Source organism: Meles meles, chromosome 1, assembly GCF_922984935.1.
Source record: "Meles meles chromosome 1, mMelMel3.1 paternal haplotype, whole genome shotgun sequence".
In the NCBI taxonomy this organism is placed as follows: Eukaryota; Metazoa; Chordata; class Mammalia; order Carnivora; family Mustelidae; genus Meles; species Meles meles.
This window is the reverse complement of record NC_060066.1, coordinates 196,195,236-196,213,344: the sequence shown is the minus strand read 5'-3', so window position 1 is coordinate 196,213,344 and position 18,109 is coordinate 196,195,236. Positions and strand designations below refer to the sequence as shown.

Below are 18,109 nucleotides of genomic sequence, written 5' to 3'. Positions count from 1 at the left end.
GATACAGGAAGTATTTAAAGGGTAAAGGGCCACAGTGTTTGCACTTGTCAAATAGTTCCCCAAATTTAAAAATTCAGAGCAAAATGAAAGCAAATGTAGCAAATGTTAGGATTGTGGAATTTAGATGGACGTAAGAGTGTTCGTTGTTTTATGCTTTCCACAATTCTGCGTATTTGAGAATGCTTGAAAAATTCCTAATCTTGATATTTCAAGACAGAGAGAACAGTATAGGTAGACGACACAGGTTCTTCCAGCGTACACACCCCTTTCCCAGTAACAGCACCTCCACCTACCTTCTGAGCATTACTCTCCCCCAGGGTATGCTCCCTTACTATGAATTTCAATCAAGGTGCCCTTTCCTTCCCTGAACAGAGGGGCTAGGTACACAACACAACTCAGGTCAATCAAACAGTTTCATGGAAGAATTTAACCTTGGGTAGATCAACATAAGGCACATTGGATAGTTCCTGGATAAACTGCTCATCACTTCCTACTACCTAGATCCCTGGAGCTACCTTGGATCTTTTCACCAAGGCCTGATTGTCAGCCTTCTCTTCATTGAGCTATTCCATAGCTTCCCAATAACATATTGTTGTTGTTGTTGTTGTCATTAAGATCAGAATTAGTCACTGATGTTTTTAACCAATGAACCATAGCTGATCCAATGTTTTGTCTACAAGAGACACATGGGGTGCCTAGAGCATTCAGTTGGAAGAACATGTGATTCTTGATCTCAGTGTTGTGAGTTCGAGACTCATGTTGGGTGTAGAGATCACTTAAAATTAATTTTTTTAAAGAAATATTGTATAGAGAAAATTCCTAGCATAAAAAATCTCTTGCTTTTATATGACAGTTAAAGATCTTCCAGGCAATGGGTGCCTGGGTGGCTCAGTATGTTGGGCATCTGCCTTCAGCTCAGGTCGTGATCTCAGGGTCCTGGGTTTGAGCCCCACATTGGGCTCCCTACTCAGCAGAGAGTCTGCTTCTCCCTCTCTCTCTGACCCTCCTCCCTGCTTGTGTTCTCTCTCTCTCTCTCTGTCTCAACAAAACAAAACAACAACAACAAAAAACTTCCAGGTAAGAGACAAATCACAATTGTGAAATGAACTGTGCACCATAAAACCAATGAAATTCTTTCAGAGTGTGAACAAAGGAAAAAGGAAAGAGGCATTAAATTTATTCCCTCATCGAACTACAGTCTCACCTACCAAAGTAGGAATTGAGAGTGAAAATAAGTGGAAAGTAGAAAAAGCCTCACCTGCTCCATGGAGGATGGGATCTCACAGTAATATGGCTGCCATTTACCAGGATCCCAGGCACTGGGTTAGTCCTTCATTCCCATTACTTCACTGAATTCTCCCAGTGACTCAATTATCATTTACTGTTTGACTATCTGTACTCTGGTTATCCCCACTTCACAGAAAACTGATGTTTAAGATTGTTAAATCACTAAGCTAAAGTCCCAAAAAAGGGGCAGGATCCCAACACCGGTGTGAGGCTCCAGTGCTCTGGGGCGGAAGCACCTGGAGGGCCAGCGAGCTCCAGTTTCCAGGTCCAGCCTCATAGCAGCATCCCTGAGGCCTAAGTCCCTACCCATCAAATTCCTGAGCCAATCGGGAGAGAAGTCAGTGGATACTGACTCTGCTTCTCTCCACTCACTCTTATCCCAAGAGCTTCTTCCACAGTGCTCAAGCTGCTGGCTGCCAAGAGTCTCCTGAGTCCCCTCGGCTGCCCCAGAACACCGGGTCTGGGGGCACCCTAGCCACCCCAATACCCACCCTCTCAATTTATGGCACTTACTCACCCCCACTCTGCCATGTTAACTTCATTCACAAGAACTAGATTTCTCCCACCCCGATTCTCCTGGAAGTAGTAAAGCCCAATTTAAAAGCAATGGCTTTGGAGCCAGACACACTTAGGTTCAAGTCCTGCATCACTACTGACTCCCTGTGTGTAAATTTCTTCATCTTCAGGCTCCCAACTTAAAGTAGGGACGCTAACCCTACCTTGTGAGATTAAGACGCACTGACTATAGAAAGCGTTCTGGTCCTTTGTAAGAACTTGCTAAATAGGGCTTGTTATTTTCATGGCTTTCCTCATTAGCCCCATGCCTCTCAATCCCAATTTTCTAGATTGGGGCTTAGATCTCCTGCCTTCTCTCATCATTTTTTTCCCCCTCTCTCTAGAAATGAATCCCAACCTAGGACGGCTCTCAGCACACTGGTGGGTCTTCTTCCTTTAGACATATTTTCCAGAAACAAGACTTTAGCCTACCTGAAGTTTTCATTTATAAAAGTTATTTCCAGGTGGAAGTTTGTTGCAAAGCTCACCAGTTTTCATCTAGAACTTTAGTGTAGGTGATGTGCCACCTCAGAGAACCGGTAAAGAATGGGGCATCCTGAGGTGGGACAAAGTCATGGGCTCTCGAGTCAGCTGGGCCTGGACCTGCATGCTCACTGCCTCTCACCTCTGATCCTCAGTTTCTTTGGCTAAACAATGGGGAGTCTTGATTTTAACCTGAAGAAATGTAGTGAGAATTCCATGAGATAATGACGGGAAAGCCCAGGTTCCCGACACAGAGTGGGCATGGGTGGTGTCAGTTTCCTTCCCTCTGGGAAACCATCACCATCTTGAAATATGGCCTTCAGCCTCCCAACAGGGAGTTTCTACCCCTAAGGAAAGAGCAAAGCTCTCCCTGTCCTGTTGACCCTTCTACCTTCTTTTTAGTTACTCCCTCTTTTAGTTCTCCAAACCTTTGCCATTCTGAAGTTAGGAGGGGCAGGGAGCAAACAAGGCAGAGAGTCTCTCCCTGGAGTTTAGTCAGCTCCACCGAAGTGGCCCTGCTCAGATGCCATTTGGTCAGGGGCCAGATTTGCTACTTAGAAAAACACATCCGTTCTGGACACCACTACCGAAAAGGAAAACTCTTAGAAATGTCAAAAGCAGTAGTCAAGATGATTAAAAGAGTTCAAGAATAGGGTCCTTAGATTAAGGAAGTGAAGGCAGGATGGGAAGGTTAGGCTGCTAAGAATCAATTTTCAAAGAAACAGAGCCAAATAAAATAAAAAAAAATATAAGCTAGTGAGTCTACGCTGTAGATAGAGGGCCAAGTGAGGGACAGTGAAAAGGTCTTGGCAGATCCATTGAGACAGAGGCCAGAAGTCATGAGACCTCTTTAAGAAAAAGAATACAAAACTATTAATACAAAACTACCTGGTTCCTTCCTGGGCTTTGGAAGGGTTCTGAGCAGGTGAGGTGCCCTTGAAACTTAAGCTCTGGTGATTCCACAGTATATTCACCACTAATCAAACAAACCGATGGCTACCAGAGGGGAGGTGGGTGGAGGGATGGATGAAATAGGTGGTGGGGACTAAGAGGACACTTACCGTGATGAGCACTGAGTAATGTATAGAGTTGTTGAATCACTGTGTCGTACATGTGCAACACTGTATGAACTGTACTGGAATTAAAATTTTAAAAACTGCCTCTCCTCAAGGTTGTGACAAGTGAGCTGGTAACAGGTGTGGGAAATGGACACAAAGTTCCACTGTTCTGCAGACTTGGCCTGGAAATGCCCTCCCTCCCTTCTTCCCCAAACTGATGCTTTCTTAGCTTACCTATTGAAATGCAAGCCTGCTCTCTTCTCAACATCCTCCTAGACATAGCCCCTCCTGTGACAGGGGGTTGGTGCCCCACACTCATGGTACACCTGTCACATGCTGTGCTTGTTTGTGCCACTCCCCTCGTGTATGAGCTATCCATTGCTGCATAACACATTTCCCCCAAATGTACTGGTTTAAAACCACACACATTCCTCATCTCACAGTTTCTTTGGATCAAGCAGTCAGGCACGGTTTAGCTGAGTCTTTGGTCATCTTGAGGCTCAACTAGAAAAGATCTGTTTCCTAGCCCACGGGACTGTTGGCAGGATTCGGTTCCTCACAGGCTGCTGGACGGAGGCCTCAGTTCCTCAAGAACTGCTGGCCAGAGGCCTCCCTCAGTTCCTTGCCACATAGTCCTCTCTGTCAAGCAAGTCCGGCAACTGGCTTTGTCAGAGTGAGCTCATGAGAAGTCTAAGAGAGCATGCCAGCACTCTCTGTGGACATCACAGTCCTTCTTAACCTAATCACAGAAGTGACATTCATCACTTTTGTCACATTTCACCCACTAGAAGCAACTCACTGGGTCCAGCCCATACCCACAGGCAGGAAATTATACAAGGGCACGAACACCAGGAGATGGGGAACATTTGGAAGCCTGTGAGAAGCTGCCTACCACAATTGTCACTCCTTCTACTCCATCTTGTCATGCCTGTTGTCCTGTCTGTCTCTGCCATTCCATCATGAGCTCCTTGAAGACAGGGACCTTATTTGACTCACCATTTAGTGCCACTTGGCGCCTAACACCATCTCTTGGGCTTCTTACGTGAATGGATAATGAATAAATGAGTGGCTGGTTATTCACAGTAGCAGAAACAGAACCAAAGGCACGTGTATCATTTTACTTAAGAGAGCATGCTATTTATTACATTTTGATTTAGTCATTTCATTTCTAAGAAGTTAAGGAAATAATCAGAAATGTAATTACAAGGATAAGTTCAGAAGTTTACAAGTTAGTTTCAAGGATGTTCTCTGGAATTGTTTATAAGAGCAAACCTCCCCCTCCCCCTCAAAAAAACAAAACAAAACAAAAAACCCGTAAACTACTTGACAGTCCAATTATTAAAAAAACAAACAAACTGTAATTAAAAAAAAACTGCGTAAAGGCATTATGCTACAGTCATACAACGGACATTCTTCAGTCATTAAAATGAAAAGTGTTAAGTAATAGTACATGTCAGGGAAGGATGCTTATAATATTACACATTATTTTAATATTGTACAATACTGCACATCATTTATTGTACATCTGGAAAGCAGGTTTCTGCAAAGAAGTGTATTTTATACCTTTACAAAGTAAATATGCACATAGAAAAGTCTGGAAGGATTTACTCAGTTTCAAATGACCATGAACTTATGAAGATAAACCAGTTTTTTTTTAAACGTTCAAAAAAAATATTTATTTATAAAAAATACAATGGGATAAGTTTAAACTGCTTCAACAAACAGGTGTTTTTGGTTATGGTTTTTCCCATGTAACAGAAGGTCTGGAAGCAGGCAGCCTCTAGCGTTGTTCTCTCAGGCTCTGTCTCACTGTAGTTCTGACATTTCCCTTCATGCTTGCCCTACCCTGGCAGTCATACGATGGCTGCCCAGCTCCAGGCAGCACGCCCACATTCAAAGCAGGAAGAACAAGTAAGGGGAGGCTCCAGTCATGGCTAACTCTTTACTAGGAAACCAAGAGCTTTCCCAGAAGTCCCCTGCTAGATTTCTGTAACCCTCTCATTGGCTGAGTCACATGGACACTCCCAGCTTGGGAGGCTGGGGACACTAGAAACAGCAACTTCATGATTAGCTTAGAAAATCATGATCCCCAAGTTACACAATCACCCAAACAAACTTGGAGGTAGGTCCGTTAGCAAAATAGAGAGAAAGGATATTGGGTAGGTAACCAGCCCCCTTTAGATAGGACATGGTCTTGCCCACCTTTGTCCCAGTCCCGGTCACCTTACTCCCAGTCTCCCACTCAGATGGCTTTGTTCAGTTCATCATCTGCTCTTCCCTGAAGGCACTGGAGCCTTCAACACTGGAATATACGACTCAGGGTTATAAAATGTGAAAAAAAAATTGCTATTCGTCCACCATTATCCATGATTTCCTTCTTGTAGTAACAAAGTAACTCTCACCCCAAGATGTTGCCGTCAAGATCCAGCTAAGCTCTGGGAATCCCACTAGCAGAAATTTCCAGATTCTCTAGGACAAAATCATCCAGAGGGCTTGTTAAAACACAGATTACTGGGGCACCTTGTTGACTCAGTTGGAAAAGTTTGCAGCTCTGGATTTTGGGGTCATAAACCTGAGCCCCACATTAGGTATAGAGATTACAAAAAAAAAAATCAATACACTTAGAAAAAAACAAAGCAAGGGGTGCCTGGGTGGCTCAGTGGGTTAAGCTGCTGCCTTCGGCTCAGGTCATGGTCTCAGGGTCCTGGGATCGAGCCTCGCATCGGGCTCTCTGCTCCGCAGGGAGCCTGCTTCCCCCTCTCTTTCTGTCTGCTGCTCTACTTGTGATCTCTCTCTCTCTGTGTGTCAAATAAATAAATAAAATATTTAAAAAAAAGAAAAAAACAAAGCAAAACAATACAGATGATCACTGGGGCCTACCAGAGAATTTCTAATTCAGTTAGGTGTGGTATAGGGCCCCGGGAACTTGTATTTCTGACAAGTTCCCAGAAGCTGATGCTGTTGGTCCAGGGACCACATATGAGAACCAGTGCTTTAGAGTAAACACATCAAATGACTCACCTCCAACTACCTTTCATCCCCACATGTCTCCCTCCACTCAAGCTTCCGAAACCCTGAGAAACTCTAGTTGACGTAGAATTGAGTCACATCTGTGGTCAGGGAGGTGGAGGCCTGTGATTGGCAGCCCTGCGAGCATCACATGGGGTGGATGGAAGTTCCCCAAAGGAAAGAACGGTGGACATACAAAAACAGATGTCCTCAAAGTGGTAATTGGCCAAGCTGAATGCACAACTCCATCTGGAGTGAGATTTTCTACAGCCACTTCTCCTCTTGAGGCAGAAAGTTCCAGAAGAGAGAATTAAATAATAATGATAATAGTAATAATAATAATAATAATAGGAGGGAGAAAGTGGACTCCTGTGGACCATTATTTTTGTTCAAACCTCATTCTATTTTCCTTCCAACAGAGGAGACTCCTAAAAAATAAAATAAAATAAGGTAAAATAAAATAAAATAAAATAAAATAAAATAAAACAAGGAGACTCCTGCCTCTGAGAGGCCACTGATCAATTTCCCCCCTGCCTTGGTGACTTCTTGGATCCCTGAGGAGGCTTTAGACTTTACAGTGAGGCCCATTTGACCAATTAGGGCACCAATCAAGACAACTCATCATCATGCATGCTATAGTTTTTCTCAGTCCCAGAGGGACTGACACTAAAGAACTAAAGATAGTTCCTAAAAAGCCTGAGCATCTCATTTTGCATCATATTTTATATGTTTATAATGAATTTTCTCCTTCAGGAAAACTTTGTAAAAGGAAAAAAAATCTGTTAACTTAAGTAACCAAGCCTACAGTTGTAATGTCATCTATCAAATTTCCTTTAAAATGAGTCCCATCTGACCTCCTAAACCAAGATGAACCTAAAATGTGTTAAAAAATCACAATAATATTTACAGAGCACTCAATAGAATATGCCATATTAATAGGATAAAAGTCAAAAATATGATTGTCTCAAATCAGGCTTAATCTGTTTTATTACTCTTTGCTTTATTGCATTTCTTGAATAAATTGCAGGTTTGTGGCAACCCCATGTCAAGCAAGTCTGTCGACACCATTTTTTTCCAACAGCATTTGCTCATTCATGTCTCTGTGCCACATTCTGGTAATTCTCTCAATAGTTCAAACTTTGTCCCTTTTACTATATTTGTAACATAAATAAATTATGACTTACTGAAAACTCAGATGATGGTTAGCGTCTTTTCACAACAAAATATTTTTTTGATTGAGGTCTGTACTTTTTTTAGACATAACACTATCACACACGTAATAGCTTACAGTATAGCATGAACATAACTGTAACACGCCCCGGGAAACTCCAAAATTCATTTGACTCACTTTATTGCGATATTTGCTTTATTGCAATGGTCTGGAACCAAAACCACAGTATCTCCAAGGTATGCCTGTAGGTGCATAAAAAGTTTCTGACAGAATCCAACCCCCTTTCATGATAAAAGCCCTCAACAAAGTAAGAGTAGAAGGGAACCCTCTAGAAGGGAACACTCATGAAGGGGATCTATAGAAAACCCACAGCTAACATCATACTTAATAGTCAAAGACTAAGTGTTTGCCCTTAAGATCAGTTATAAAGTGGCTGCTAGGAGCGGGGGGAGGAAGAAATAGGAAGTGACTACTAAGGGTACCAACTTTCTTTTGGGGATAATGAAAATGTTCCGAAATTAGACAGCAGCAATGGTTGCACAAGCTTGTGAGTGAATATCCTAAAAACCACTGAGTTGTGTGCTTTAAAATGGTAAGTTTTGTGATATGTGAATTATTTCTCAAATAAAATTGTTATTAGCAATATGTATTTACAGGGGCAAGTTGGTGAGGTGGGGGGATTCCCACAGTTCCTGGAAGTTTGTTAGAGACAGGAGAATTATGTCTTATAATATTCTCTTGAGCTTCCCCAAAACAGGTGGGAAAGGGACCCCAATGTAAGAATTTAATTTTGTTAGGGGGAAAAAAAACTCTGTAATATATTTTTAAAAGATTTTATTTATTTATTTGACAGAGGCGGGGAGAGAGAGAGAGTGTGTGCACACAAGGAGGAGGAGCAGCAGAGGGAGAGGGGGAAGCAGGCTCTCCGCTGAACGTGGAGCCCAATGTGGGGCTCGATCCCAGGACCCTGGGATCATGACCTGAGGCAAAGGCAGTGGCTTAGCCTACTGAGCCACCCAGGCACCGCAAAACACTGTGATTTTCAAGTGTACTTGGTCCTTTGTTATGAAGGGCATGTTAATGAGTGTTCAGTGGGCCAGCTTCAGCCTGACCTTTAGCTTGGGGTCTGGTCCAGAGAAGAAAATCCTTTGTGGAGTGTGAGAGGTTTCGGAGTAGACGGCTGGGAACTGGAATGGCGCCAGGGAGAGGCCAGAGGAGATAGGAGGGAGCTGATTCTCAAAGAGGGATACAGGCAGAAAGAAATTCCTCTTGGCAGTAATGGCCAATGAAATTTTAGGACAGCGATGTCTTCTAGATCATTTCAAATTGGTGCCCATATGATGGTAGACTTGTCCTGCTTCGCCCAAACCTCAGTGAAATCTGCTGAGTGCTAGTGACACTCAGATGCACGAGAGACTCAGGGAGTGTCCAGAAGTGCCTGAGAGGGGCTGCGAGAAAAATATAGCACAGAAGAACAAGAGTAACTGTGAGAAACACCGTTCCTTGGGCCACCCAGAGGTCGTCTCCCCACAGCCATGCTATCCCTTGCCAACGTCACAGGAATTTGGGGGAGACGGTTGGAGACCAGAAGGTGGCCCAGTCAGTGGAGCATGTCACTCTTTTTGTTTTTGGTTTTTTTTTTAAGATTTTATTTATTTATTTGAGAGACAGAGAGAAAGAGAGATCACATAAGCAAGGGGAGAGACAGAAGGAATACGACAAGCAGACTCTCTGCTGAGCCGGGAGCCCAATGCAGGGCTTGATCCCAGGACCCTGAGACTGTGACCTGAGCCGAAGTCAGACACACAACTGGTTGAGTCACTCAGATTCCCCAGGAGCATGGCAGTTGATCTTGGGTCATGTATTTGAGCCCCACATTGTGGGCGAGAGTTCGCTTTTTTTAAAAAAAAGTCACAGAGCTAGGACATGACAGACCCTGGATTTAAATCTATGTCTTTTTAGTTCCAAAGGTCCATGCACTTATGGGACACCTGGATGACTCGGTCAGTTGGGCGTCTGCCTTTGGCTTGGTGGTGATCTCAGGGTCCTGAGATTGAGCCCCACATCAGGCTCCCTGCTCTGCGGGGAGCTTGCTTCTCCCTCTCCCTCTACCTGCTGCTCCCCCTGCTTGTGCTTTCTGTCTCTCCGTCAAATAAATAAATAAAATCTTAAAAAAAAAAATGTCCAGGCACTTAGCACTGAGGGGACTGCTCAGAGGTAGAGTCAAGACGGAGAGGAGCTAAACTATTGTGAAGAAAAGATGCCCAGCAGGCACCATGGCAGAGCACTTAGCCCAACCAGGGAGCATGAATCAGGAAAGCCTTTCTGGAGGAGGAGATAACTGTACTGAGTCTTGAAGGACTACAGGTGTTTGTCCAAAGAGTAAAGGAGAGAGGCAAGAAAAGAGATTGTCTGGATAGGCGGGGGAGGTCCCAAAGGCCAGAGTTTCAGCTTTGGACCATCACTGTCTCCATGGGGTGGGGGCTTCATCTTCCTGCCTCCTCCCAGCTCTGCCCCGTGCCATTGCACCACGACAAGCCGTCATCTTTCTGAAACACAGTTATTCCCATGGGGGTTTCCAGAATCATTCTCACAGTGGTTGAGGCAGTGGCCTGCATTCTGCAACTACTCTCTATACGCCTGTTGGCTATTCACTTCCCTCTTTGGGATGGGGGAATCCATAAAATTATAGTTGGCAAGTTGACTGTGGTGTTGGATGTACGTATCCATGACTATACTAGAAACCATGGAACTGTACACTTGAAGCAGGTGAAATGGATGGTATGTGAAATAGATCTCAACAAAGCTATTTTTTAAACACCTGTGGTGGGCTAGGTGATGGAGCAAGTTGCTGAATGACTGCCATCAAGGCTTTGCTAGTTTGTAGCCAGGTGACCCTGGTACTTTGTTCTGCTTTATCTCTCTGAGCCTCATTTTCCTTGGTATATGAAGGGAATTATATCCTTATCTTGTTTAGGTAATTAAGGAACAGGTGCAGGTTAGAATTCTGTTCTAATGTTCGGTTAGAATTCTGGCTCTGACACCACAATCTTTCTGTGCCTCTGCTTCCCCATCTGTTCAATGGGAATAAGAGGACCTGGTTCATAACATTGTTGGGAAGATTGGATGGATTCCTATCCAATTCTTGGAACTGTGCCTGGCACATTGTTCAGTAGTTCAATATAAAAATAGTAGTTCGTTGATTATATCCATTTCATATCCTGGATTCTATTTGGGATCTTCTCTATGAGGTTAAACTGCCCACCCAAACCTAGTACTGGACTCCCTGAGAACTGAGGATTCCCCACCCCTGCTCAGCAATTTTTGGGGCTGGTCAGCCAGCCCAGGCTTCTCCTCTCTGAAAATGCCTTTTCCATACATGTGGGCTTCCCAGCCAAGACCAAATGGATAGGGGCAGACCCTTCACCTGAACCAAAACATCTTTTTCCTGGACATTTGGAATTAGGACCCTGGTATGTGTTAGCAGGTGGTGCTGGAGCTGAGAGGTGACACAGTTTCAGGCTAGGACAGCCATTTTGTGCCACATGAATGGGTGTGCCAAGAAGACAGGAAGGAGCCAAGGGATAGAGCCACAAAGAATGATAAGAAATTATTAGCCTCAGAGGGAGGAGAGAGTGGTTCTGCCTTGAATCCTGGTGCATTTCCATTCTGTCATTTAACAAATTTATTGAGCATCTACTGTGTTCCATACCCATGGATACAGCAGTGAACAAGAGGGACACATTCCTGCCCTCGGGTATGATGGAGAACCACTGAAAAGTTTTGAGCAGAGAAACACAATATCACTACATCTTTAAAAGACTGGGGTGCCAGGTGGCTCAGTCAGTTGGGCATCCAACTCTTGGTGTCGGCTCAGCTCATGATCTCATGGGTCATGGAATCAAGCCCCACATCTGGCTCCAAACTAGGTGGGGAGTCTGCTTGAAAATTCTCTCCCTCTCCTCCTGCCCCACCCCCATGCTCACTCATGCTCTCTCTCAAATAAATAAATCAATCTTCTAAAAAAAGATTATTTATTTTAGAGAGAGAGCGCACATGCATGCAAGAGTGTGCCAGCATGGGAAGGTGGGGGTGGAGGAAGAGGGAGAGAGAATCTTAAGCTGACTCCACACTGAACGTGGCCCTATGTGGGGGTGGATCTTACGTCCCTGAGATCATGACCTCAGGCCAAAATCACGAGTTGGATGTCCAATGCCCCGAGCCACCCAGGCACCCCAAAAAATAAATCTTAAAAAAAAAAAACACTCTGGCTGCTGTATGAAGAACGGGTTGGTGGGGAACCAGGGGAAAATCAGAGAAAATGTCGCAACGATCCAGCCAAGAGATGGTGATGGCTCAGAGGAGGGCAGTGCAGAGGGAGTGGTGAGCGAGTGTGGAGTCTGGGTCTATTTTGAAGTTTCTAGTTCCTGGTTCTAGTTCCTCATGAGACCTGTCTACTTCCTGTCTGTGAGCTCATCCAGATTTCCCCCCCTTTCCCTTCTCCAGTGTGTTTTTCTTGCTTAGGCTCATGTGCACGATAGTTTCTTTTATTTGCAGCGTATCAATCCCTAAGTCACCTTGGCTCTTCAAGCTGGTTTAATTCACCACTAGCTAGGACACGACCGGTTTCATTTTCCCTGCCTTAAGGAAAGTGTTTTCTCTTATGAGTCACACATATAGGAATTAAGTTTTCCAAGGAAAACTTTTCTTCTGGAGAAATTTCAAAGGAAACAGTCAAAGAAGATTTGTTTCCTGATATGGGAAAAATGCTTATGATATATGGTATCCTGCCTCCTGTTATGCCTACAACATCAGATAAGGGGAACAGAAAATAGTAACACTGGCCAAAATGTTTGGCTATTGTGTGCCAGGTCTTGCCCTAAAAGCTTTGTATACATTTTTTTAAAGTTCTGTTTATTTATTTGAGAGAAAACACATACACAAGCACGGGCATGCATGCACAGGGGGACGGGCAGAGGGAGAGGGAGAGCAGACTCCGTATTGAACACAAGGCCAGATACAGGGCTCCATCTCATGACCCCGAGATCATGACCTGAGCAGAAATCAAGAGTTGGAGGTTTAACCGACTGAGCCACCCAAGTGCCCCAAAGCTTTGTATATTTTAACTCATGTAAGTTTCAAGGCAACCCCCTATGAGGGAAGCTATCATTGTTCTTATTTCACAGCTCATTTCATTGCCAGATAAGAAAACTGAGGCACAGAAAGGTTCAGTAAGTGTCTAAGATCATGAAACCTAAGTGGTAAGTCAGTGACTCAATTTAGGCATTTGTGCTTCATGCTCTCAGCCAGTGTTTCTCAACTAGTTCTGATGGCATTTTGGGTGGGGTGACCCTTGTTGTACAGAACTGTCCACCTAACTCACTGTGGTTCATTTAGTGTCCCTGGCTTTACAGACATTCACTCGGTTTAATCCTCCCTACAATGCTATGAGTTAGGTGTTATTATTTTCATCCCCATTTTACAGAAGAGGAAACTGAGACCCAGGGAGATTAGATAGCTTGCCCTAGTTATCTGGTTCATAACGTGGGGGAGGGGCGGCAGGGGGCGCCACTAGTGTTTAAACCCAGACAGTCTGGCTTCAGCTCTTGCTTTTAACCCTTCCATCACCCTGCCTCGCTAAGAGGAGACTAGATGAAGGCATGGAGTGCCCAGACCAGACTGCACCTTTAAGTAGAGTCCTTTCAGAGTGGGCTCAAGAGCTCAAAGGAGTGACTCCAGGCTGGAAAGGGAAAGAATGGCAGGAGCCAATGACCTTTTCTTCATGCAGGACTAACCAGCTGGTAAAGGGGGAGGGAGATATGGTTAGAAAAAGTTGAACCTGCAAAGCCCATAGGCCAGGAACTGGGGATCATCAAGAAGTAGGAGTCAGGAATCCACAGCAGAATGAAGCCAAAGAAACATCCAGAACACTCACCTGCTGACTGGGTGTCCCATCTTCCCCAGCTTGTTTGTTCTCCATCTCCTTCTCCTGCAGCTGTTTCTTCCCCAAAATGTATTACGTTGCCTGGGGGGCATCCTGGGCACTTTTTTTGTCTGTAACTCTGCCCTTTTATACCCCAAGATATGTCCACACATGGCTAATGGCAGGGCTCATTGGCCCCACTTTGGGCAAAGCCATTGGTAGCAGATGCCAAATCAAATCTGTGACTCTATAATTTCACTCTGAAAATAATTCCGCAAAAGTCAAAGGCCGAAAGCCTGGAGAGATAATGGGAGCTGCCCTCCCAGACCTTGCACTTTGAAGCTGCAGAGTTTAAAAGGTAGGAGTGGGTCACTGCCCAGGATTCCGCCCCACTTGGAATTCAGCCTCCTGTTCTTCAGTTGCAGTTCAGCTCTGGGGCCGTGCCTCTGGCCCCGTAACTTTGTCTTCATTTTTCCACCCATTTTAGCCCTTTGAACTTGAGGGGAATTTGGACACAGACTCTCTGCTCTGATTCCTCTTACTCCTGTCTACTTCAGAAGGAGCCCCCATCCCGGCTGAAATCATTAGGACCTGTGCCAGTAGGAGAAACCCACCCAAACCAGTAAGAGAGAAGAATTCACGATGAGAACCCAAGGGTCCTAGAAAACCCAAGGCAATAATTGCAGCCATGTAATAGGATGTGGAAATGGGGCCTACCCTGCCTCATAGATGCAGGAATATAGATACCATGTCGCAAAGTGAATGTGAAGTCACCACCTAGGCAGAGGTTACAAAAGCAAAGGGTAGAACCTGTTTTACCACTTTTGGACCTCGGGGTGGATCTGTGATGTTAATAGGTGGGCAGAGTGTAGAAAGAGGAGAATTTGATAAAGAGAGCTTTGTCTGTCCTGTTGTTTCCACCAGCTTATCCCCCACCCCCAGAATGGCAAGGGAGAGAGAGAGACAGAGAGGCATAATACACCCTATTTCCAGCCCAGGGAGGCTGTTCTCCAATGATCCGGGAACCTCTCCACACTGTGGCCCGGGGAGCCGACTTCTCCCTAATCCATCCTGAAGACAAGAGAGGGCTCATGAACTACTTTGACAACTCCTACAAGCACTTCAAGTCCTAGATACTGTTCTAGGTGCTTTCCATGTGTTAACCCATTTCATCCTCCCAAGAACCTTGCATGGTAAGTGCCATATACTGAAGCCTGTCGCTTTCCATCACCGACATGTTGTAAATATTTTCCCGCAGAAAATATTCTTTCCCATGTCAGTAAATATTCATGTGGATTTAATGGCTGCAGTCTTCCTTTGCAAAGCTGCAAAGCATCATGGTTAAGCACATGGACTCTGGAGTCAGATTGCCTGGTTCAAATCCCACCTCTACCAATTACATATGGTTCCAGACCATTTTTATAAAGGAAATGAATACATGTAACATGAGGTTGTCAACCTGCATGACCCCCACATCTCCAGCCCACTGGGGTCACCTTTCCCTTCCTTAAACACCCAACATCTTCCAGAAACCAGAGATATATCAGAGAATGAGACAGATGTAGGGCTTGCTTTCATGGAGTTTATATTCTAGTACGGAAGACAGACATTAACCAACAAAAATGCCAAAGAAGACAAATGCAAAATAATGCAAATGATAAATTCAATGCAGACAAAAAAAAAAAAAAAAAAAAAAAAGCTAGGGGCTGCTGAGATGGGGAAAACAGTCTTTCTTGGGAAGTTACATAAAATTGGCTTGAACTCCAAGAGCTTGGAGAGTGGGATATTCAGAGCCCCTCCCTGTATGTCTAGGGATGCATGTGATTGTGGGTGGAGGTCAGTGAAATGTCACCTTCTGGTCTCCCCTGGCTCCTCTTTGCTTCTCTTGCATTCTTAGCTTCCTGTATTCTACAGGTTCGGGGGATGAACAAGCAGGGCATTGAGAACCACCACGCTGCTTGGTCTTGGCTTACTTCCTCCTCCCTCTAAGAAGTGTTTGTTTGTTTGTTTGTTTTAGAGAGAGTGAGAGAGCATGTGTGTGCAGGGAGCGGGGAGGAGTAGAGGGAGAGAGAGAATTTTAAGTAGCCCCATGGTCAGCATAGACCCTGCCATAAGGCTCAATCTCCAACCCTGAGATTAGGACCTGAGCTGTAATCAAGAGTCTGACACTTAACCAACTGAGCCACCCAGGTGCCCTCCACCCCACCAAGACATGTTTTACCAACCAAGTTCTTGCTGGTCTTGGCAGGCCCATGAAGTGGCTCCCTTTCAAAGGTAGGGCCCTTTTGAGATGGCCTCATCCCCACCTCCCTTCCATTTTACAGATGGAGAAACTGAGTCTGGTCACCTTCAATAATTTTGTAGAGAAATTTAAGTTTCTCCTGAATCAGAAAATTGTCATGATAAAATGCATCATGTTCAAAGGGACATTGAGGGGCACCTGGGTGGCTCAGTCAGTTCAACATCTGCCTTCAGCTCAGGTCATGATCCTGGATCCCTGGGATCGAGCTTGGCATAGGGCTACTTGCTCAGGAAGGAACCTGCTTCTTCCTCTCCATCTGCCTCTCCCCTCCTCCCTCTTGTTCTCTCTCTCAAATAAATAAATAAAATATATTTTTTATAAGGGACGTAGAAATTGATCTGAAATTTCATCAAAAACTGTTAAATCATCATCATCTTTCGGGGACTTTGCCCATTTCAGACCTACAATTGAAGCCGAGAGAACTGAACAAGATATATAGAATGGATGTTTCAGAAAAGAGAAGTAGCAGCAGTTGACAGGAAGAAGAACATCCTCAATTTTCAAGATATTTACCAACCGTGCATATGTTTTTTTTCTAAGTTCCTTCTTCAACGAAAAAGTAACCCTCCCTAATTCTAATAAGCTTTTACGTATTGACACATCCTGTTCACCTTTGTTGTCAAAAGGACAAAAACTAAATTAGGGGCGCCTGGGTGGCTCAGTCGTTAAGTGGCTGCCTTCAGCTCAGGTTATGATCCCAGGGTCCTGGGATGGAGCCCCGCATCGGGCTTCCTGCTCGACAGGAAGCCTGCTTCTCCCTCTCCCACTCCCCCTGCTTGTGTTTCCTCTCTCTGTGTCTCTCTCTGTGAAAAAAATAAATAAAATCTTTAAAAAAAAAAACCAAGTTAATTATGAGAAATCTCATATAAAACTTTAAAAAATTAAAATGGTCAGTGCTGGTGAAGACATTCGAAAAACCAGTATTTACACAGTTTGCTGGTGGCATTGTAACTGGAAAAACCCTTTCGAAAGCAATTTGCCAATGTATTTTAGGAGACAGTAATTCTTCTCCTGGGATTTTTCTCCTAATTAAATCAAATAAAGAGAAAATCAAGTAGCAAAAACTTGGAAATGGCCTATATGTCAAAGGTGTTTTGAGTGCTGACTTTGTGGCAAGTTGCGTGTTGTACACTTGACACAGATTATCTCATTTAATCCTTAAAATGCTTCTAGGCAGCATATGCTAATCTACCCCTCATATAGCAGGTGGGAAAAACTGAGGGTGTGGGAAGTACTGCAGTTTGCCAATGGCTCAACAGAGTTAAAGCTGGGATTTCAACCCAGGCACTCTGTTTCCTGGGTCACGTGCTCCACCACGGTTTTGCTGTCTCTGCCCAATCTGACGTCAGGGACCTGTTGCTCCAGTGCAGTTTCCTGTTCCCAGACCCAACCCCCAGCACTATGCTGATATCTTGATCTGATAATAAGTTTATGAAAAGCTTCAGGCAAGGGATGACTTTAGTCATTAGAGAGTAATGATGATCCAAAACTCCTTTCCCTTCTGCACTGGTATGTGGAAGAGGGCCAGTGGACAGCCATTTCTCAAGCCTCCAGAACATGCTAAGGGTTATGGATAAGCCATTTCATGAAATCTTCCCAACTCCAAGTAGGGGATCATTAGCCTCCTAGACAGGTGTGCAAATTGAGACTCAGAAAGAAGAGGTGACCAGCTCAGAGTCATACAAGTTAGTGAAAATGATCCCAGAATCCTAGCCCAGAGGGTCTGACTCTAGAACCCACACTCCCTCCCCAGGTTTTCTCTTTGATAAGAATCAAAATCTAATGACGGCAGTCAGCTCAGGCATGGGGAATGTTGAGCTGGTGGAGGTAGGGAGGATGTTGACAAGATGAGTCTAGGGGTGACCCAGCTCTGGTGACAAATCCTGGAGAGGAAGTCAGGCAGTCCCATGTTTGGGATCCAAGAGAAGGTGGGGGACTTGATGTGGCCTGGGTAGATGCTTGACTAGTGGAGCCAAGAAGAAGGCAATATGGAAAGTCTGAAGCTATGTTCATGTGCAGCTGGAGACCTAGGTAGGGAAACTGAAGCAGAATCCCAGCCCAGGACTGGACCAACATGGAAACATCTCAGGACCAGAGATTTATGGGTCCTCAGAATCATCTGCCAATACTATTCCATGTCTACAACAGTTTTCCTCACAGGAGAGAAGGGGCAGGGGAGGGACAAGGAAAGCAGCTCTAGATCACCCTCCTGCTCGTCCGTATGAAAACGGATGCAGGAGACAAAACTGGCTCTAGAACTTCCCACCCTACTTACCCATACCTCCTGCTGGGCTTGGCCCAGGGGCTGGGCGGGGCTGAGT

The 18,109-nt window shown here is 44.7% G+C and overlaps 1 protein-coding gene across 2 annotated transcripts in view; it reads right to left on the bottom strand.

The window, feature by feature from the left end:
- EYA3 (EYA transcriptional coactivator and phosphatase 3) overlaps positions 1-13,746 on the bottom strand; it is a 131,758-nt gene extending 118,012 nt beyond the window's left edge. For both annotated transcript variants that reach the window (XM_046000668.1, XM_045999862.1), the window contains exon 1: positions 13,499-13,746. The gene's annotated coding sequence lies outside the window, so the exon portion shown is untranslated. The remainder of the gene's footprint in view (positions 1-13,498) is intronic.
- Positions 13,747-18,109: the final 4,363 nt, after the last annotated feature.